Below are 23,839 nucleotides of genomic sequence, written 5' to 3'. Positions count from 1 at the left end.
GAAAATGATTATAATGGTCAGACTCCTTCAAAATGAACTGGTTTAGTGCTCAAGCCCATAAAACTATATTTTTTTTCCTCCAGAAATTATGGGGGTTTTGACAAAGGAACATCAAACAGAAATTTCTTAGATCAAGAACAGGAAATGAATGATTCAGCAGGCTGGATTTCACCCAAGGAGCTGTCTTCACAGCTGTAGGGAATAGCTGAAAAAAGTTCCAGGGGACTTGCCTGGTACTGCTTGAAAGCAGTCAGGCTGGGAACCAGAGAGAACTCTTTGGAGCGTGATGTAGGACGATTGGAAGGCCCACCTTAGGCTCCCCAGAAATATGTCAGCTTGGTGCCACTGCTCCACTAGAATATCCTTTAATTGCCTCTGAATCCACATTTGGAGGTGGTCCAGGGTGACTCAGGATTTGGGAGAGAGGGAGCCGTTTCCCAGACAGGAGCATCCAGGTGTTTGTTCTGCTCCAAGAGACGAAAAAGACAATTTACCCTGGAAGCTGGCACTGCCGTGCTGTGTTCCAAAATTGAATACAGTGCTGGTTATTGGGGGAGGACTACCCTTCGGGCAGGGCTGGGCAGCGCAGTTACCACTGATTCATTTGCTCACTCTCTTTCTCTCTCTCATCATAAAGTGCAATCAGCAGACACCTAACTTTGCTTGTTATCATCTGATGATTCTATGTGTCCAACTCTGCTGAGTCTGTGGAGAACCATTTTGGAGGGCATTGACCAGGCAATATGACTGGAGGCTGGCCATTGGAAAAAAGGAGTAGCCCTCAAGTGTGTCTCCTTGAACCCACTGTGCCTTGATTTCATGAGGGAGCAAAACCCTTCTACATTCTGTAAGCATTTCGGTACTCAGTCAGTCCCCAGACTTGTTCCACACAACCTTCTCTCACCACAGCTACCTGCTCACCCACAGCCAGATACTCTTCAACCACATGCCTGGCTTTCTGTAACAAACCTGTTTCGTGGGTCTCCTTGTCTCCAGATTTTTCACACTCTCATGCATCCCTCTATACCCACCCTCAGTTTCATCTTTCTCAAGCATTTTTATCATGTTACTCTCCTGCTCAAAAAACTTCACGTATATCTGTAGTATCTTTACAGTATCAGATGGATGTTTTTTCTTCTGGATCTTACTTGCATTCTTTTTTTATGCATTTTAAAATTGTATGCATTTTATGCATTTTTATGTATTTCAGCAGCTGCACACAATATTTTCAAAATGACCTGGGGTATATACACTGGGACACGTACATGCGTTGTATGCAATAAAATACCAGTTAGACTTTTTCTGCCAGCCAACACTTCTGTCAAAGCCCCAAGCTGAGGAGGCTTGGTAAGTACCCCCAAAGTCTTGTAAGTGCCCAAGTAGCCCGTAAGGATTATTAGGAGGTGACCAAAGGGCTCCCACAAGTCTCTGAACCAAAGCCCAGATATTCATAAAAGAGATGACTCGAAATGTGAGGGGAGTTTACTATAGTGGAGAAGTTTTGGTAGCTCTGGGATTACTCTGATGGCTGAGAGGGGAGTGCCAATCGCTTCTCCTCTCCCAGACCAGGTGAGAGGGGCTTGGAGAAAGCCACGTGTGAAAACTGGGGGTACGTGAAAGAAGGGAAGCCACATTTCCCTCCATGGCGAGATCTTTGCCAAGCTCTTGTATCTGCAGGCCTTCCCTAGGGCTGGCAGCCAGCAGAGGGAAATGTGATGAGAGAGTCCTTGGGCTAATTGTATGTGTCCCCAAGAGTTTGTGGTGTTTGTGAACATGGATAACGATGCTCGCTTCTCGCCTGGAGAATCTTGAAGGCAGGAGACTGGACTGAACAGCCTGTAATTGCAGGGTGAGGAAAAGGGGCAGCCGCTTGGCAAGGATGCTTGAGTTTCTCCAGGTACCCAGACATTGAAGAATGTAGCAACCTCCAGACTTCTTAAAGGTGCCTCTATGAAAAAGACCACCTTCAGGGCCCCATGCCAGATGTCACAGTCTTTGTGGAGGGGTCCTCCTAGGGATAGGGGGTTGAGGATGGTCAAGAGGAGAGAAAAAGAGAGCTGGAGAGTGTAGCACCTACGTCAGAGTCTGCACGGGGCTTCTAGAGAAACAACACATGCACCCCAAGAGAAATGTAGCCTTAGGCTGGCCTGGGTTGACCGAAAGCATCAGCAGGAAAAATGATGTTAAACAATTTTTTGAAACCCCATTCTCCATACTTGAGAGGGACTGTGGAATCTAGCCCAGATTGATAAGGGAAGGGAGGACTGGTACAGAATGTTTAAGGCTGTGGATGGACAAAATAAGACTGTTTCTTGTTTTTACTCCAGTGAGTTTAGACTATAGGATAAATATTTTACTTGTACATATATGTAAAAAATACTATAGCTAAAATTTTTATTTTTAAAATATTGATTCAATAAGCACTTTGCAGATCTATCATATCTTGGCAAGATGTGTGTCACTTGTGCTATAGAAAGACATAATTAACAGATCTTTCCTTAAGGAATCCATATGAGGGAGACTGTCATGAAAACACATAAACAGAACGTAATATGTGCTGTCAGTTAACAGACATTTACTGCTTATTTTCTTTGTACAGGAGTTTGCACTAAAGCAATGCAATGGGAATGCAGAGGAAAGGGCATCCAATGGGTATTCCCAGGTCTGATGACTTGACCACAACTGAACTAATCAATTTCACTTATCACTTGTTCAAAAATCTATTATTTTGGTTTTCCCTAGAACAGAACTCATGCTTCTCTCTCCTTGTTATCTCATTGACTTATTTTCATTGAAAATCCCATGATTCCCATTCTTTGCTTACAAGATATTACCCATCTTTGAGTTCCAGCTCAAGTCCTGCCTCTTTCCCTAACCACTATCTACTGCTATGGTCTAAGACATTTTTATCTCTCCTTGGTGCCTAACCACATTGTGTCTCTCGACTGTTATTTAACTTTAAACTTGTGACACCATCATTTGCCTATTAACATGTACTCCCCACTTTAAGGGTTAGACACTCAGTTTTCTAGCTTCCTTTCACTAGTCACTGGTATGTGACTCTATCTGGTCAGTGAGACTTGGCAGGAAATCTGCATCTCACGAGAGAAAATTTCCTCCACGTCCTTCTCCAAAGAGTGTTTTGTCTGTGTGTAATGTTTGACACAGAGCAGCCACCTTTTGACCATAAGGGGGACACTCTGACCATGCATTAGGTGATGCATCCTACAGGGTCCAGTCAGGGGACAGTCATTTGACTAGAGAGTTTCATATAAAGGATTGCTAACTAAACAGAGAATTAACTACTAAAGCATAAGGAGAACTCTAAGAATACAGGAATAGGAGAATGGGGCTGTGACCCACTGGACCGTGGAGGACTTAACTGAGGTGTCCCAGGATGGGGCTGGCAAGCAGGAACTTGCCCATTGACATGCAGGCAAAACACTCTAGGAAAGCACCAGACTTGCAGGATAGCTGCTACCGCGGGTGAATGCTGCAACTCACCAGGAGTTGGCTGAGGTGCAGGCAGAACTCCCTAGAAAGTTGTTCTTTGGGATGTTGCTGAAACTCACTGGGACTCTGCCTGCTCCGATACCCACTGGGACGCTGATGGGTGCACAGGTAGGATTCACTGGGAACCCACCCTCTGGAGTGGGGGTGAGCATTACAGGATGGCTTGGGCACTGCCAGCCTTCAGGTGCTGTGGGAACCAGCAGGGAATTGCTCAGCAGCACCGAAGAGAAGCCCTTTCCTCCTGCAGTGTCCTCAAGTGCCCTCTACTGAAAAAACAGCGTGCCTTCTGGCAAGGGAGAAATGTTTACAGAGCCCACCCCCAGCATCACGAAGCAGAGCAAGGAAGGGTAGATTTGAGGCTGAGAGGCAATAAACTGATAACTGGCACAGGTGAAGAGAATTAATAAATGGTAAGACACCGTGCAGGATGGCACTGATGGGCTGCCAATGCGAGCCCCAACCTGCTCTGCTTCCAGACGTCTTCTTATGTGAAATCATAAATTTTTTTTTGTAATATTGCTTTTACTTGGAAATTCTGTTACTTGCAGCTGAAAGCATTCTATCTGATATAAAACTTATTTGTTTTGTTTTGATCGGAATACTATATGCACATGAATAACAAACCTAAATGGTACAGAGAGACTTTTAATAAAATATAAGAGTCCCATATTCCACTTATCTCTAACCTGGAGCCAACCAATTGCAACCTGTGCTCTCTCCTTAAAAATTGTTTAATTGTGGCAAAATGCACATTACATAAAAGTCACCTTCTTAACTATTTTTATGTGCATAGTTCAGTGGCATTAAGTACATTCACATTCACACAGTTGGATACTCAATTCTGTTTTATAATTTTATTTTGGTTGACTCCATGTAACTGAGATATGTGCTTCATAAAATGCTGGTTTTATTTATCAGCTGAAGATATTATCTTTTTAACTTCCTCCTAAATTACATGCATCAAGTTCACTTATTTGATATCTCCTCCTTCTTCAGCCCAAATAACTGTGTAACTCTTTCAAATGTGACTCTAACTCTGTTCATTACTTTAGGAGTTTAACCTTTAAACAACCATTTCTTTACCATAAATGGTAGGAAACATTTCTCTCACTGACTTTTCGAAAGTCAAATATGCCTCATTTTCTAAAGGTAAAAGGAGAATTATAAAACCAGTTTATTTACCAAACTACCATGTAATGACTGAGTAAAGTGTTGGATTTTTTTTACTGGAATCCCCAGGTGACCTGAGGTTATAGGCAGAAGGCCAAATTTCTGTGTTGTATTTCCCAGCTTAACTTTATGAAGCCTTTTAAATAATGTCAGTCCTTTTCAGTGGTGTCACTTTTGCCAGGGAAGGTCCAGGCATTAGAGATGCCATATGCATCACTGCTAGAAATCTATGGCTGAGCACCTCTAGTGTATTCAAGACATCCTTTTGAGGAATTTTGGTAACAATGGCCCTTGTGTTTCTGCTGCAGAGCCTGCTGCTCAGTTCTCATTCTTGGGACCTGATTTCTGTGTTCCCTGGGTTTCATGTTCTCCTCTTTTTGGTTAAATCTTTTGTTTTCCTACGGTATATTCTTTAGTAGCTTCTTCTTCTTTTTTTTTTTTTAGCATCTTTCTTGGAGTATAATTGCTTTACAGTGTTGTGTTAGTTTCTGCTGTATAACAAACTGAATCAGCTATATGTATACATATATCCCCATATGCCCTCCCTCTTGAGGCTCCCTCGCACCCTCCCTATCCCACCCCTCTAGGTGGTCACAAAGCACGGAGCTGATCTCCCTGTGCTATGTGGCTTCTTCCCACTAGCTATCTATCTTATATTTGGTAGTGTATACACGTCACTGCTACTCTCTCACTTCGTCCCAGCTTACCCTTCCCCCTCCCTGTGTCCTCAAGTCCATTCTCCATCCGCGTCTTTATTCCTGTCCAGCCACAACTAGGTTTGTCAGAACCATTTTATCTTTTTTTTTTTAGATTCCATATATATGTGTTAGCATATGGTATTTGTTTTTCTCTTTCTGATGTATTTCACTCTGTGTGACAGATTCTAAGTCCATCCACCTCACTACAAATAACTCAATTTCATTCCTTTTTATGGCTGAGTAATATTCCAGTGTACATATGTGCCATATCTTCTTTATCCATTCATCTGTCAGTGGACACTTAGGTTGCTTCCATGTCCTGACTATTGTAAATAGTGCTGCAGTGAATATTGTGGGACATGACTCTTTTTAAATTATGGTTTTCTCACGGTATATGCCCAGTAGTGGATTGCTGGGTCATAGGGTAGTTCTATTTTTCATTTTTTAAGGAGCCTCAATACTGTTCTCCATAGTGTCTGTATCAATTTACATTCCCACCAACAGTGCAAGAGGGTTCCCTTTTCTCCACACCCTCTCCAGCATTTATTGTTTGTAGACTTTTTGATGATGGCCATTCTGACCAGCGTGAAGTGATACCTCATTGTACTTTGGATTTGCATTTCTCTAATGATTAGTGATGTGGAGCATCCTTTCATGTGTTTGTTGGCAATCTGTATATCTTCTTTGGAGAAATGTCTGTTTAGGTCTTCTGCCCATTTTTGGATTGGGTTGTTTGTTTTTTTGATATTAAGCTGCATGAGCTGCTTGTGTATTTTGGAGATTAATCCTTTGTTAGTTGCTTCGTTTGCAAATATTTTCTCCCATTCCGAGCATTGTCTTTTCATTTTGTTTATGGTTTCCTTTGCTGTGCAAAAGCTTTTAAGTTTAATTAGGTCCCAATTGTTTATTTTTGTTTTGTTTTGTTTGTTTGTTTGTTTTTTGTGGTACACAGGCCTCTCACCACTGTGGCCTCTCCTGTTGCGGAGCACAGGCTCCGGACGCGCAGGCTCAGTGGCCATGGCTCATGGGCCCAGCCGCTCCGCGGCATCTGGGATCCTCCCAGACTGGGGCATGAATCCGTGTCCCCTGCATCGGCAGGTGGACTCTCAACCACTGTGCCACCAGGGAAGCCCTATTTTTGTTTTTATTTCCATTCTCTAGGAGGTGAGTCAAAGGGATCTTGCTGTGATTTATGTCATAGAGTGTTCTGCCTATGTTTTCCTCTAAGGGTTTTATAGTGTCTGGCCTTACATTTAAGTCTTTAATCCATTTTGAGTTTATTTTTGTGTATGGTGTTAGGGAGTGTTCTAATTTCATTTTTCTACATGTAGCTGTCCAGTTTTCCCAGCACCACTTACTGAAGAGGCTGTCTTTCCTCCATTGTATATTCTTGCCTCCTTCATCAAAAATAAGGTGATCATATGTTTGTGGGTTTATCTCTGGGCTTTCTATCCTGTTCCATTGATCTATATTTCTGTTTTTGTGCCAGTACCATACTGTCTTGATTAATGTAGCTTTGTAGTATAGTCTGAAGTCCAGGAGCCTGATTCCTCCAGCTCTGTTTTTCTTGCTCAAGATTGCTTTGGCTATTCGGGGTCTTTTGTGTTTCCATACAAACTGTGAAATTTTTTGTTCTCGTTCTGTGAAAAAATGCCATTGGTAGTTTGATAGGGATTGCATTTAATCTGTTGATTGCTTTCGGCAGTATAGTCATTTCACAATGTTGATTCTTCCAGTCCAAGAACATGGTATATCTCTCCATCTGTTTGTATCTTTAATTTCTTTCACCCGTGTGTTATGGTTTTCTGCATACAGGTCTTTTGTCTCCTTAGGTAGGTTTATTCCTAGGTATTTTATTCTTTTTGTTGCAATGGTAAATGGGAGTGTTTCCTTAATTTCTCTTTCAGATTTTTCATCATTACTGTATAGGAATGCAAGAGATTTCTGTGCATTAATTTTGTAACCTGCTACTCTACCTAATTCATTGATTAGCTATAGTAGTTTTCTGGTAACATCTTTAGGATTCTCTATTTACAGTATCATGTCACCTGCAGTCAGTGACAGTTTTACTTCTTCTTTTCTGATTTGGATTCCTTTTACTTCGTTTCTTCTCTGATTGCTGTAGCTAAAACTTCTAAAACTATGTTGAATAATAGTGGTGAGAGTGGGCAACCTTGTCTTGTTCCTGATCTTAAAGGAAACGGTTTCACGTTTTTCTTCATTGAGAACGATGTTGGCTGTGCGTTTGTCATATATGGCTTTTATTATGTTGAGCTAGGCTCCCTCTATGCCTACTTTCTGGAGAGTTTTATCATAAATTGGTGTTGAATTTTGTCAAAAGCTTTTTCTGCATCTATTGAGATTATCATATGGTTTTTTACCCTTCAATTTGTTAATATGGTGTATAACATTGATTGATTTGCATATATTGAAGAATCCTTGCATTCCTGGGATACACCCCACTTGATCATTGTGTATGATCCTTTTAACGTGCTCTTGGATTCTGTTTGCTCCTATTTTGTTGAGGATTTTTGAATCTATGTTCATCAGTGGTATTGGCCTGTAGATTTCTTTTTTTGTGACATCTTTTTCTGGTTTTGGTATCAGCATGATGCTGGCCTCTGGTTTTGGTATCAGCATGATCTGTCCATTCATGAAAGTGGGGTGTTAAAGTCCCCTACTATGATTGTGTTACTGTCGATTTCCCCTTTTATGGCTCTTAGCATTTGTCTTATGAATTAAGGTGCTCCTATGTTGAGTGCATAAATATTTACAATTGTTATATCTTCTTCTTGGATTGATCCCTTGATCATTATGTAGTGTTCTTCTTGTCTCTTGTATTAGTCTTTATTTTAAAGTCTATTTTGTCTGATATGAGAATTGCTACTCCAGCTTTCTTTTGATTTCCATTTGCATGGAATATCTTTTCCATCCCCTCACTTTCAGTCTGTATGTGTCCCTAGGTCTGAAGTGGGTCTCTTGTAGACAGCATATGTATGGGTCTTGTTTTTGTATCCATTCAGCCAGTCTATGTTTTTTGGTTGGAGTGTTTAATCCATTATCATTTAAGGTAATTATCAATATGTATGTTTCTACTACCATTTTCTTAGTTGTTTTGTGTTTGTTTTTGTAGGTCTTTTCCTTCTCTTTTGTTTCCTGCCTAGAGAAGGACCCTTAACGTTTGTTGTAAAGCTGGTTTGGTGCTGCTGTATTCTCTTATCTTTTGTTTGTCTGTAAAGGTTTTAATTTCCCCATCAAATCTGAATGAGATCCTTGCTGGGTAGAGTAATCTTGGTTGTAGGTTTTTCCCTTTCATCACTTTAAATATGTCCTGCCACTCCCTTCTGGCTTGCAGAGTTTCTGCTGAAATATCAGCTGTTAACCTATGGGGATTCTCTTGTATGTTATCTGTTGCTTTTCCCTTGCTGCTTTTAATATTTTTTCTTTGTATTTAATTTTTGATAGTTTGATTAATATGTACTTGGCGTGTTTCTCCTTAGATTTATCCTGTATGGGACTCTCTGCTCTTCCTGGACTTGATTGACTATTTCCTTTTCCATGTTAGGGAAGTTTTCAACTATAATTCCTTCAAATATTTCCTCAGACCCTTTCTTTTTCTCTTCTTCTTCTGGGACCCCTATTATTCTAAGGTTGGTGCATTTAATATTGTCCCAGAGGTCTCTGAGACTGTCCTCAATTCTTTTCATTCTTTTTTCTTTATTCTGTTCTGCAGTAGTTATTTCCACTATTTTATCTTCCAGGTCACTTATCTGTTCTTCTGCCTCAGTTATTCTGCTATTGCTTCCTTCTAGAGAATTTTTAATTTCATTTATTGTGTTGTTCATTATTGTTTGTTTGCTCTTTAGTTCTTCTAGTTTCTTTTTAAACATTTCTTGTATTTTCTCCATTCTATTTCCAAGATTGTGGATCATCTTTACTATCATTACTCTGAATTCTTTTTCAGGTAGGCTACCTATTTCCTCTACGTTTGTTTGGTCAGGTGGGTTTTTACCTTGCTCCTTCATCTGTTGCATATTTCTCTGTCTTCTCATTTTTTTAACTTACTGTGTTTGGGATCTCGTTTTCACAGGTTGCAGGTTCGTAGTTCCTGTTGCTTTTGGTGTCTGCCCCCAGTGGGTGAGATTGGTTCAGTGGCTTGTGTAGGCTTCCTGGTGGAGGGAACTGGTGCCTGTGTTCTGGTGGGTGGGGCTGGATCTTGTCTTTCTGGTGGGCAGGGCCACATCCAGTGGTGTGTTATGGGGTGTTTGTGAACTTAGTATGATTTTAGGCACTCTCTGCTAATGAATGGGGTTGTGTTCCTGTCTTGCTAGTTGTTTGGCATGGGGCATCCAGCACTGGAGTTTGCTGGCCATTGCGTGAAGCTGGGTCTTAGCATTGAGACGCAGATCTCTGGGAGAGCTCTTGCCAACTGATATTACATGGGGCCGGGAGGTCTCTGGTTGTCCAATGCCTTGAACTCAGCTCTCCCAACTCAGAGGCTCAGGAGTGACAGCAGGCCAGAGTACAAAGACCCTGTCAGCCACACAGCTCAAAAGAAAAGGGAGAAAAAAATAAAAAAATAAATAATGATAAAGAAAAAGATATAAGGTATTAAAATAAAAAAATAAAAATAATTTAAAGAAAACAGAAGAGAGCAACAAAACAATTAAACAAATCCACCATGATAACAAGCGCTGAACACTAAACTAAGATAAATGTAAAAATCAAAAGCAAATCAGTCACAGACAGCAAACCCCAAGTCTACAGTTGCTCCCAAAGTCCACTGCCACAATTTTGGGATGATTCGTTTTCTATTCGGGTATTCCACAGATGCAGGGTACATCAAGTTTGTTTTTGATTTAATCCACTGCTCCTGAGGCTGCATGGAGAAATTTCCCTTTCTCTTCTTTGTTCACACAGCTCCTGAGGTTCAGCTTTAGTTTTGGCCCTGCCTCTGCATGTAGGTCGCCCTCAGGTGTTTGTTCCCCGCCCAGACAGGAGGGGATTAAAGCAGCGGCTGATTAGGGGGCTCTTGCTCATTCAGGCCAGGGGGAGGGAGGGGTATGGTAGTTATAATTGGAATGCGGGGCAAGCCTGCAGCAGCAGAGGCTGGCGTGACATTGCAGCAGCCCGAGGCACACATTGTGTTCTCCCGGGGAAGTTGTTCTGCATCATGGGACCCTGGCAGTGGCGGGCTGCCCAGGCTCCCGGGAGGGGAGGTGTGGATAGTGACCTGTGCTTGCTCACAGGATTCTTGGTGGCTGTAGCAGCAGCCTTAGCGTCTCATACCCGTCTCTGAGGTCTGTGCTGATAGCTGCGGCTTGCGCTCATCCCTGATGCTCTTTTAGGTGGTGCTCTGAATTCCCTCTCCTCACACACCCTGAAACAATGGTCTCTTGCCTCTTAGGCAGGTCCAGACTTTTTCCTGGACTCCCTCCTGGCTAGCTGTGGTGCAGTAGCCCCCTTCAGGCTCTGTTCACACAGCCAGCCCCAGTCCTCTCCCTGGGATCTGACCTCTGAAGCCCAAGCCTCAGCTCCCAGCCCCCACCGACCCCGGTGGGTGAGCAGTTAAGCCTCTCAGACTGATGAGTGCTGGTCGGCACCGATCCTCTGTGTGGGAATCTCTCTGCTTTCCCCTCTGCACCCGTGTTGCTGTGCTCTCCTCCGCAGCTCCGAAACTTCCCTTCCACCCACCCCCCATCTCCACCAGTGAAGGGCCTTCCTAGTATGTGGAAACTTTTCCTCCTTCACAGCTCCCTCCCGGAGGTGCAAGTCCAGTCCCTATTCTTTTGTCTCTGTTTTTTCTTTTTTCTTTTGCTTTACCCAGGTACATGGGGAGTTTCTTGCCTTCTGGGAAGTCTGAGGTCTGCCAGCGTTCAGTAGGTGTTCTGTAGGAGTTGTTCCACATGTAGATGTATTTTTGATGCATTTGTGGGGAAGAAGGTGATCTCCACGTCTTACTCCTCTGTCATCTTGAAGGTTCCCCATAGTAGATTTTTAAGAATGGGTGCATGAAAGGTACGTTTTCTAAATCCTTGCATAACTGAATTGTTTTTATTTTCATGTACACTTTATGAATAGTTTGAGCATTTTTGATAGTTGGTGAATACAATTCATGTAACATAAAATTCATCCTTTTAAGGTGTACAATTCAGAGGGTTTTAGCATATTCACAAAGTCGTACAACCATTATCACTTATTCCAGAATATTTTCCTTATTAACTCGGTATGTAACTTTTATGTATTTCTGTGTCCAATCTCCTATGTAAATTCTTGGGAGCAAGGACTACACATCAAACACCTAGTGCTAAGCAAAAGCAGTTGCTCCTTTATGTATTGAGTAAGAGGAAAGGTAAATGAAAGTTTAGAGACTTCCATTGCTGGCTTGATGAAGCAAGCACCATGCTGGGAAGGCCCATGTAGTAGGGACCTGCAGGCAGCCTCCAACCAACAGCCAGTAAGAAGCAGAGGCCCCCAGTCTTACAACTGCAAAGAAGTGAATTCTGCCAATAACTTGAGTGAGCTTGGAAGAAGATTCTTCCCCAATAGGGTCTCCAGATGAGAACACAGCTCAGGTAACATTCTGATTGCAGCCTGATGAGATACAGAGGAAGACTCATCTAAGCCATCTGGAACCGTGACTCACAGAAACTGTGAGATAATAAGTGTGTGTTGCTTTAAGTTGCTAAGTTTGTGATAGTACATAACACAGCAATTGAAAATGAACACATCTGGCCTTAACATCTTCTATTGCTCAGTGAGTACTACAGCATTCTGAATTTGGGGCAGCCAACTTTAATCCAGCCTTTGCCAGCACCAAGAATAGAACCTCGTAAATTGAAGAGAAGTCATAAAGATGTTATTATGGATGTTACTCCAACTTTTGAAGAAGTCAATATTCTTCATATTCCTTTGAAGAATAGTAGCCTGAAGGTCTAAAAGCAAATGTGCAAGGTCAAGACATGATGAATGGCTTCAGGAGTCTTTCCTCCCATATGGAAAAGGCTGAGAAATATAGCATTGATACTAGCAGTGCCATTGCTAGGACTGATAATCTGAAAGAGACAGAAGGTATAAATCTCTTTCCCCCACCTCCCCAAGGTATGATAGGAAACAGCTTGATAGACTGTACAGAGCATCAGATTTAGAGTCTGGTAGGCTTGTGTTCAAATCTCACATCTGCTACTTCCTGACCTTAACAAAGTTACTTAATCTCCTTGATTAAATCATTCCATATGAAAACATGCAGCCATAATTTACCTTAAAATTTTCTTGTGATGAATAAATAAGTAATGTGTAAATCACTTAAGGTGTATTGGCACTTAGTACATGCTCAATTCCTTTTATAAACTTCCCATTCTCACCCCATTCATGGTCACATGGTTAACGCTATACACAAGTTTTATTTTGTTTAACTTTTCCATCCTAATTACTACAACGCTTCTCCAGGAAGCCTCTGACCCAGCCATGGCTGGGGCTATTGTGCAGTACAGACCACAGTGCATTGGCAGAAGGTTGGCCATCCAGGTGACTTCGGAGATTGCATCTTGAGCTTTGCAGCTAAACAGGGAACAAATATCCAAGGAGACAAAGGGTTGGACTCTATTTCCCTACTGGGATTTGCTTTTCTGTATTAAACCCTCCTATTCTCAGGTTTCCAGGAATCTCCTAGGAAACATGGCATGAGATGCTACCTTCCACTTGGCTCCAGTTTTCACTTGTCCAGAAACCCAGGACTCACATAGCTCTCAAACTCATTAAATTGGATGGAACACGATGGTTAAACATTGAGGGTCAGTGTCCTTTTTTCTGAGGAGCCCTTTTATACTTTCCAGGGACACATTTTTCCTGGATCTGTATCACTAAGGTTTCTGGGCCGGAGAAATAGCAGAAAAAGCACCAATGTAGGGAAATATTTGGAGCGTTTGAGGATATAAAAGAAAGTCAATGTGTTTGGAAAATAAATGAATTTTGTTAGAGTGGCAGCAAATGAAACTGTATAGGTAGAAGGAGCCCAAAATAAACAAATCCCTGCTGATTGTGGCAAGGAATTTGAAAACTTTCCTAATCGTAATGAGGTGTTTATCTTTTAATGATTTAATTTATCAAATAAACAACCAAATATAAGCAACAGAGCATCATGTATAGTGCCAGCTTGCTAATTCCCTGGAAGTCAGTCTCTTTAGGTTCTTTCTCTTAGTTGGATAAGATTCTACAAAGAATAACTCTTAACTTGCTATCTTCCATGTCTTCTTCTTCTTTTTAATATTTGCCACCTCCTTATCTCTCTGCTGCCAACAGGTAAATGTATTCAGTTCTACCTTCCAGTTTACGATCATTTCAGTTGTTTAATCCATTGATGATATCTTCCTTTAATAACTGTATCTGTTTCTAAAAGATCTTAAACAAATCTGCCTGACCATTTTGTTAGTTTTGTGTTTCTTAGTAATGTTTTATAGTCTGTATTTCTTTGGAAATATTTCATACATACTGACTTTATATTCTAAATTTTTATCATTTTAATATTAGTAGTCTTTGAGGGGCTCTGATCTTTGTTCTTCATCTGCTTACTTTTCTTATGGAGGACTATTTTCTTGAATGTATGGAAATATATTACTGTAAGCTCATATTTGGTTGAGCATGAGCTCTGGAAGCACTGGTGATAATTTTCTTCAGAAAAGATGTTGTTTTATATTAATAACCTGTTACCACTTTAATTAAAGTTTTTGAGCTTGGATCTCCCTGAATGCAGGCAGTGTGTTTTTGAACTGTAGATCTGCAGGAGAGCAGGCTTAAGATTGCAAATTCTTAGTGATAATCATTATTATTTTATCCCACTTGCAAGAGGAGAAAAAAGACATGTTTCCTTGTAGGCAACTTTGTATCAGTCAGAATAGGCTCTGTAATGCTAGGTAACAAACAACTCTAAGTGATTTATACCACACTCTCAATGAGTTAGACTAAAAGAGTTAATTTCTTGTGCAAAGTCTGATGTGAATCCACAAAGCTCTTCAGGGAAGTTGTCTTCCATGCAGTGGTTTAGAACACATACCACTTCAATTCTGTGGCTTTTCCAGCTTAATATGATGCATCAGGATTTACCACAGTGGTGGAAAATAGCTTGGAGGAGATAAGCACCAAGAGTTCTACATGAAGTGACACATGTCCCTTTCACTCCTAGACTGCTGACCAAAGCTGTTTTCACCCATCTGTAAGAGGGCTGAAAGCTTGGTCCAGCAAGGGGAAGAGAGCTAGAAATATTTGTGAGTACTAGTAATATCTACCACACTCTTTTTTGACTGGCATTGGATTCTTTTTCATCTTTTAAGATTGTCCTACCTTAATGGAGAAGACTCAGATTTAGCTTCCTGACCTTGTAGAATCCTATAGCTTAATATATTTGTGGCATGCAAATGTTAATCCCCTAAATGCTATGTTCTTCATATCAGTATTTAGCCCAGGGCAGTCTTTATTTTTATATTCATTTACTGCTTGCTGCTCTGTTTTTCAGCTCACAACTTTTTTCTTTGGGGGCTGGGGATTTCCCTTAATTTCTTGCTAGCTCCACAATTGATTTAAAAATATGTTCATGGTAATTTATCCAGAGTTTGAGTTGTGTTAGGGGCAATTTTGAGAATAGTTAGTTGATATTACTTCCAGAAGCAGTTAAAAAACATATTTCCAAGTGGCAAATGACAAAAACATTTGAGACAAATAGCAAGCCTCTAGCTTAATAAGAAGCTAATGAAGACCCGAGCACTGCTCAGTGGTTATCTACAGCATGGCGTTGGAGTAATTGGCATTCACTTAGATTGACTTTTGCATCATGTAGAATTATGCTATATGTTTTGTCCTAATGTGAAACATTTTTTATAGAGTAGAATCATATGGTAATGCTAGAGGATTTAACAAGGAGCTAGGAGGAACATGTCAGTCTACACATGCAGTCTTCAGAAAGCTGTTTTGGAACTGCATGGTAAGAAACCAGTTAAAGAATGAAAAATCAACTTGTATCAGAGAAATCTAAAATTGAGGAGCCAATATTTACATGTTTGATAGAGCATTGATTCTGCTAGTCTTGCTCCCACAGCTCTGCTAGATCAAAACAGCTTCATAGGGGGATCAGATACAGACCTTTCTATGGTCAGGTCCAGATCACCCACACGCTGTTCCTTCTGCTTCAAAGCAGACCCTGTGTTCTGACCCAAGTCTCTTGACTTGATGGCAGTTGCTCCTACTCTATCTCATGGGTAGGGGTCCCCAGATTGGCTCTGGAGTGGAACAATCCCCAGGCACATCTTCTCATCCCTGCCTCTGAAGGTAGGCTCGTGTATCCTTTTTCATATTAATGGTTTTATGGAGGAGAAAAAAAATCGGGTTAACATAAAGACATACTGAAACATTTGTAATCCAATTTTCTAATTGTTTTAGTCCCTGATTTCCTTTCTCAGAAGGAAGTTGGGATCTAGATTTTTCTCTCTGTCCATATAGCAGAGAAGGACTTACCAGTGTTCTCCTTTAGGTGTGACTGTGATCCCTCCTTCCAGGAATTCCCTTCCTTCCTGTCAGGCATGTCATAAGATGCCACCAAAGCTCACGTGAGTGTTCACATTTCTGAGGACCAGGAGATTAAACTGAATCAGACCCATTCCACAGAAGCTCTTTCCCATAAACATGTCTTAACCAACATGTCTTTTGGGAGGTTGTTGGAGAGCCAACTAGCATAGCGCCAAAGAGCTGGACAAGTTAATTCACATTCTGAAAGGAACTTAGTAAGTGGCCACACCTACAAGCAAAAATCAGGGGCAAAAAAAAAAGCTGGGAAATATCAGCTTCCATGCAGGTCCATGCTGGAATGTGGAAAATCGATACTGGGAAGAAATTAGCAGGCTCTGCGTCTTGAATAATTATTTAACCAGTAGTTATCACAGGCACATCCTGGCCAGTCTCAACACCTTGTTAGGTAACTGAGGTACAAAAGTGAGAAAAGATACACATCGTGTCGGCTCATGGAGATTATACCCTCATGAGTAAGGCACACATTAAAGAAATTAATCCATAGTTAATGACAACAGTTTAAGTATTAGGAAGAAACATCACTATTTTTTTCTTTCCCTGTATTTTTCTCAATTCTTCAGCTTTTCATCTGTTTATTGAACTCTTTTTGTCTCACGTGGGGTTTTCCTTCCCAACTGATGTAACTGTCTGGATATAACTCAAGGTCATGTTTAGTGCAGGTATATGGGTTCTGTCCACGCACCAAGTATTACTCCAATTGTGCCCCATACCAGAGATGTCCATCCCTGTGTCCCTGAGCGAAACTACAGATACAGGAAAATGACCAGCAAGTGGCACAAAGAGAAGCTTTGTCCTTTAGCTGGGATTTTGGTCCCAAACCATAGTGTAGAACTCTACAAAACTGGCCTGCACGACATGTCACCCTCCTGTACTTAAATCTGTGTGAGTTGGGGGACAGCTGGGCATTGCATCCCATTCAAAAAACACTGATTCAAAAACTCTTGAAAAGTAATGCAAGCCTTTGCTGAAATGCTGGAAGATGTAGCAAAAGGTTGAATTACTTCCACACGTGCACAGTGTCTTAAAATTCTTCTTCACACCTCTATCTCCCTCAAGTCCCTCCCACTGTGTTAGCTGCCCTAATCTCTCTTCTTTCGCTTCCCCTTTATTTCTGCTTCTCCTCAGAACCTCAAAGTCAACCTGCAATGGCTTAAAGGTCTCCATCCTTCTCCTGCATCCCTCTCACCCCTCCAGATGGACTCTTTTGCCCTTACTCATGATGTCCCGTTAGAAATTTCACATCTTTGTCAGTGCTGGCTCAGCTGATGTCAGCCTGGCACCTCTGTCTGGCTCTTCCATGGTCTCTTTGCAAGGTTTGGCTTAGTCTGCCAGCGACTGCCTCTCATGTAAGATCTGGAAGGCAAGCTGGAAGAAGCCATCATTCTGGAGGAGACGCAGTAGTTGCAGGTAGTTGCAAGGCCAGAGGTGGATCTCGACAACCACCAGCAATTCCTAAGATTCACTGCAGCTTTGGGGCTGGTTCCAGGAGTTCTATCCCCGACCTTGCTCCACCAGTGCTTCTTGTGGAAGTAAAGCTGTCATCCCCTGTCCAAAAGCCCTCCCCACTTGACATGTCTATAGTTACGGTGCTCAGACATCTGATTTACCTCGGACGGTCTCATTTATACCTGTTTTCCCAATTAATTATTAATAATACCTCCCTTTGCTCTCCAAGTGTTCCAGATTCAGTGATAAATTATACGATGGCTTTGCCTAGCAAGATTTTTGTTTCTCTGATGGAATCCTGCCTGATCTACCGCCGCTTATAATTCTCTCCAGTCATTGGCTTGTGGTACTGGAAACAGGGAGGTCTGTGAATGCTTCCTTTCTGTCCCTACCACACCTCAGATCAGCTGAGGTAGTCCCAAGTGGAATCCTAAAACAATCTCTGGGTGGAGCCCTCTTGTGCCTCTGTTTCTGGGTCGGGTCCTGGGTACAGCAGGGGCAGCCCTCAGAGAAGTGCAGCTGAGCTTTTGTATCTGAAGGAGAAAGCACACACTCACATGTGCCCAGAAACTGCTGTGTTAGCTCCACCGCTAGAAACATGGCTTGATGACAGGTCTTTGAACTTGACCAAACCTGATTATCCACTCCCCACTTGGGGGTGAAGAGAAATGAATTAGATGAGAGAGATGGTCTTGACTTCCCTCAAGAGAAAAAGTATCCATGGTTTCATGCTGAACTGTTTCCCTCTTTGCTGACAAGCAAAGTTCTGGTGGTAGGATTCTCGTGGTTAGTCAGACCACAATAATTTCAGTGCTAAATGGTGAGCTTGAGATGACATGTGCTGGGACCAAATTAGTGAACAGCCCTCACTGCCACTCCAAATGCAGCTGGGTGTCTTCAAACTGTATTTCAGCAAGGGGAAGAAAAAGAGATAATAGAAGATACTAAAAAATAACAACAAGGAAGACACATTGCCTCATTTTGAAGTCAGGGGGCCAGTGCTGGCCCAGCTGGGGTCTCCAGAGTACCCCCAGCTTTAGGAATCACCGATGGTCTGAATGCAAGACAGTGAGAATAGGGAAACTCTGGATCTTGGCTCTGTATCAGTGGGATGGGCTGAAGATAGAATTTTCTTTGGACCCCCAAATGCATTCTCTTTCTTCTGAGTTTGTCCTCTAAAATCTTTGATCCCAAGTCTTTAGATGTGGGAGAAGAGTGAATAGAAGAGAGTCAGAAGCTATAAATTTTATCTACTGAAATAGTGCTGTTTCATTTCCTAAAGGACAGGAGAAGAACATTTAATGGGTAGAACAGAAATGAGAAGGAAAATGATTAAAGGTAAAAAAAAGTAAGCAGAAGGAAAATTCTAGGAGGTGAAATTAAAAAAAAAAAAAGCCTTCCCTTGATTGGAGAAATGGGAACACAGTGGAGGAAAGGATTTGTCAATTTTTTTTTTTTTTTTTTTTTTTTTTTTTTTTTGGCCAAAGCTATAAGTTCCTGTCACTTTGGGAGCAGTAGTTCTGAAAGGTTCATAGTTACCCACCATGGAAGACAAAAAACTTTTGTATATCACTGCTTTTAATTCTCAGCTAATTTTGGGTCTACTCAGTTCAGTATGAGGGGGGAAGCTGGGAAATGATTTGGATCATCACCAATGGCTGATTTAGATAATTCAGGATCTCAAATGTGACTTTTTTTTTTTCTTCCAGTTTTCTTGAGATATGATTGCCAAAAAGCATGGTTAAGTTTAAGGTGTACAGCATAATGGTTTGACTTACATACATTATGAAATGATTACCATAGTAAGTTTAGTGAAGAGCCATCATCTCCTATAGATACAAAATTAAAGAAATAGAAAAAATATTTTTTCCAATAACTCTTAGGATTTTCTCTCTTCACAGCTTTCATATATAACATACAGCAATGTTCATTATATTTATCCTGTTGTACATTACATCCCTAGTACTTATTTATCTTATAACTGGAAGTTTCTACCTTTTGACTGCCTTCATCCAATTCCCCCTCTGCTCACCCTCCACCTCTGGTAACCACAAATCTGATCTCTTTTTCTATGAGTCTGTTTTTTCCTTGTTTTCGAAGTATAAATGACCTATAATACTATGTTAATTCCTGTTACACAACATAGTGATTTGATATTTCTATACATTTCAAAATGATCACCATGATAATTCTAGTTATGCTATGTCACCATACCAAGATACAAAGATATTACATAATTATTGAATTATAGAAAACATTATGGATTCCTCAAAAAATTAATAATATAAATACTGTATGATCCAGCAATTCCAGTCCTGGGTATTTATCTGAAAAAATGAAAACACACCCTTATGTTCATTGCAGCGTTACTTACAATAGCCAAGATATGGAAGCAACATAAGTGTCCATTAACAGATGAATGGATAAAGAAGATGTGGTACATATATACAATGGAATATTACTCAGCCATAAAAAATAATGAAATCTTGCCATTTCTGACAACACGGTTGGGCCTAGAGGGTATAATGCTAAGTGAAATAAGTCAGAGAAAGACAAATACTATATGATTTCACTTATATGTGGAATCTAAAAAACAAAACAAATGAACAAACTTAGCAAAACAGAAAGAGAATCATAGATGCAGAAAACAAACAGGTGGTTGCCTGGGGTCGGGGGCAGTATAGGGGGAGGAGAGAAATAGGTGAGAGAAATTAAGAGATACAAACTTCCAGTTGCAAAATAAATGAGTCACAGGTATGAAATGTACAGTGTGGGGAATATAGTCGATAATTATGTAATATCTTTGTATCATGATTTCTTTTTTAATTAACTGCACAAAAAGCTGCAGCATACCCCTTGGTTTTGATAATTCTTTCTCTTTCTTTCCTATTCTTAATTCCCTATATCTTTTTGTCCCCTTCTCTCTACTTATCATTCAGAGTAGTCACTGACCACCAGCTTTTCCACAAGGTTATTATTATTACTATCAGAAATATTTATTGTGATGCTTGCACAATTATACTAAAAACCATTGAATTACACTTTAAACAGGTGGATTGTACAGTATGTGAATTATACCTCAACTAAAGTTGTCATTAAAAAACACAAAAAAGGGAAATATTTCTTGAGTGTTCAAAGCATGACCAGCAGTCTTCTGTTTGTTCCAGTGTTTTACATATGTTAGAAAATTTTAAATTCCTGCAGAGCTGGGTGATAGTACTATAATCATCCCCATTTCTCATATGAGGAAGTAGAAGTAAAGTGGTGATAAGCAAGTTGCCAAGATCACTCAGTTAGTAAATTGGAAAGTTGAGGTTTGAACCCACATCTCTCTGAATCAAAAGGCTGTGCACTTTATCACTCTGAGCTAATGCCTCAAATTAAGGCCAGTTATGAAAATCAATACAAGATTCACATTCAGTGACCAAACCATATGGTTAGTCTTTTTTTTTTTTTAAACCATTTAGCCGCACTGTCTGAATAAAGGAACTGCTGGCTCGATTGTGGCCTCAGCCAAGGTCTGGACACACTGCGGTGAGGTGCTAAATATGGTTTATTAGTAGTTTGTTGTAAATTTTTTTTGCATCAATGCTTATAAGGGATATTGTTCTGTAGTTTTCTTTTCTTGTAGTGTCTTTGTCTAGCTTTGGTACCAGGGTAATGCTAGTCTCATAGAACAAGTTGGTAAGTGCTCCCTCCTCTTCAATTTTTTGGAAAAGTTTGAGAAATATCGTTATTAGTTCTTCTTTAAATATTTGGTAGAATTCACCAGTGAGGCCATCAGGTCCAGAGCTTTTCTTTGTCAGAAGATTTTTGATTACTGATTCAATCCCTTACTGGCCATAGGTCTATTCAGATTTTTTATTTCTTATGATCTTTTCTTGGTAGGCTTATGTTTCTAGGATTTTTTTTACTTCACCTAGATTATCCAATTTGTTAGTGTATAATTGCTCATAATACTCTCTTATAATCCTTTTTATTTCTGAAAAATTAGTAACAATGCCCCCATTTTCATTTTTGATTTTAGTAATTTGAGTATTCTCTCTTTTTTTTATTAGCCCATCTAGCTAAAGGTTTGTCAATTTTCTTTATCTGTTCAAAGAAACAACTTTTGGTTTTATTGATTTTCTCTATTGTTTTTCTATTCTCTATTTCATTTACCTCTGCTTTAATTTTTATTATTTCCTTTCTTCTTCTAGCATTGGCTTTAGTTTGTTTTTTCTTTCTAGGTCCTCAAGTTGTAAAGTTAGGTTGTTGATTTGAGATCTTATTTTTTGTAGTAAGCATTTATAGCTATAAACTTATTCCATAAGTCTTGGTATGTTTTGTTTTTGTTTTCATTTGTCTTTAAGTATTTCTAATTTTCCTCATGATTTCTTGTTTGATCAATTGGTTGTTTAAGAGTGTGTTGTTTAATTTTCACGAATTTGTGAATTTTCCAGTTTTACTTCTGTTGATTTCTAACTATCCTGTTGTGGTCAGAGAAGATGTATGATATTTATCCTTCAAAATCTATTGAGATTTAATTTGTGGCCTAACAGATAATCTATCCTGGAAAATGTCCCATGTGCCCTTTAGAAGAATGTGTATGCTATTTTTGTTGGGCAGTTTTTTCTGTATATGTCTGTTTGATCTAGTTGGTTTATTGTATTGTTTAAATTCCTATTTCCTTACTTATCTTCTTTCTGGTTGTTCTATTATTTTTACAGTTCTCAGTTGGCAGTTCTTTTTCTTTTAGTACTTAAAATGCAGCTTTTATGTCTACTTGCTTGCATTGTTCCTAACAAGAAATCAGCTGTCATCTTTTTTTGTTCCTTGTATACAATCTATCATTTTTTCTCTGGCTGCTTTAAAGATTTTTCTCTTTTTTCACTGCTTTTGAGCAAGTTAATTATGATGTGCCTTGGTGTAGTTCTTTTCATTTTTCTTAAGCTTAGGGTTTGTTGAACTTCTAGGAACTGTGGGTTTATAGTTTTCATTATTTTTGAAAAATTTCAGCCAAATGTTTTTTTCCTTCACATTTCCCTCCTCTTCTATGAGGATTTCAATTACATACTTGAAGTTTTTCCACTTCCACTATTCACTCAAGTCCTGTTAATTTTTTAAATTCTCTTGTTCTCTGTATTTGAGTATTTCCTTTTTTTTCTTTTTAGCTTTTTTTTTTTTTTTTGGCCATGCGGCATGTGGGATCTTAGCTCCCCTACCAGGGATCGAACCCATGCCCCCTGCAGTGGGAACATGGAGTCTTAACCACTGGACCACCAAGGAAGTCCCTCTGTATTTGCATTTGAATAGTTTTCATTACCATGTTCTCAATTTTACTAATCATTTTATTCTGCAATGTCTAGTTGTCATTAATCCCATTTATGTATTTTTCATCTCATTGTTATTTTCATCTCTAGAAGTTGATTTTTAAATATATCTATCTTGCATTTCTCCACTTTAAAATTTTTTTAATCTCCATTTATCTTTCAAACATATGAATTACAGTTATTTTAATGTCTTTTTTTTTTTTTTTTTTTTTTTTTGCTCATTTTAGCATCTGTGCCAATTCTGCTGTGGTTTCAATTGATTGATTTATCACCTCATTAAGTACTGGATTTTCCTATTTCTTTCCATGCCTGGTAATTTTTTATGGGATTCCAGATACTATGAATTTTATCTTGGATGCACGTTATCTTTATATTTCTATAAATATTCTTGAGGGGTTTTTTTGGGGGGGAATAATTTACTGGAAACCATTTTAATTCTTTTGGGTCTTGTTTTTAAGATTTATTAGGCAGGATCAGAGCAGCCCTTCATTCAGGGCTAGTTTTTTTCCATTAGTGATGCAAGATCCTTCAGGCACTCTATCCAATGTGCCATGAATCATGAGATTAGCTAGTCAGTCTAGATTAGGCATTTTTCCTGGTCAGGCTGTTGTTACTTCTGTTCTTTTCAGGTGTTGTTTTCCTGGCCTTGGGTATTTCCTTTACATGCATGAGTTGATCAGCACTCAGCTGAGTACTTGGGACATACCCTTTACATATCTCCCAAATCCTCTCTCTGTGCTTCCCTCTTCTCTCAGTACTGTTCTGTATATTCTAGTCACTTTGTCTCCACAACTAAGGGATTCCACTAGGCTACACCAAGGTTCCCTTGCCTGTGCCATGATCTGGGCACTCACTTGGGTCAAAAGAAGAACTCACTTCATTTGTTTTCATAATTTCAGGAATCACTTTTCTTCATTGCCTGATGTCAAGTGTGTTGAAATCTGTTGTTTCATGCATCTCAGATTTTCTATATTTTGTTCTTTTTAAAAAACTGTTTCCATTGGGAGAGTCAGTCTGGTTCCTGTTATTCCATCTTGGCCGGAAGCAGAAACCACTTCAGTGTCTTTTAACCTCTCTTTCATATATTCCACATCTTTATCACTTCATTTTACATTCTGCCTG

The sequence above is a fragment of the Hyperoodon ampullatus genome (assembly GCF_949752795.1).
Source record: "Hyperoodon ampullatus genome assembly, chromosome: 9".
Classification (NCBI taxonomy): Eukaryota; Metazoa; Chordata; class Mammalia; order Artiodactyla; family Ziphiidae; genus Hyperoodon; species Hyperoodon ampullatus.
This window is presented reverse-complemented; position numbering follows the sequence as displayed.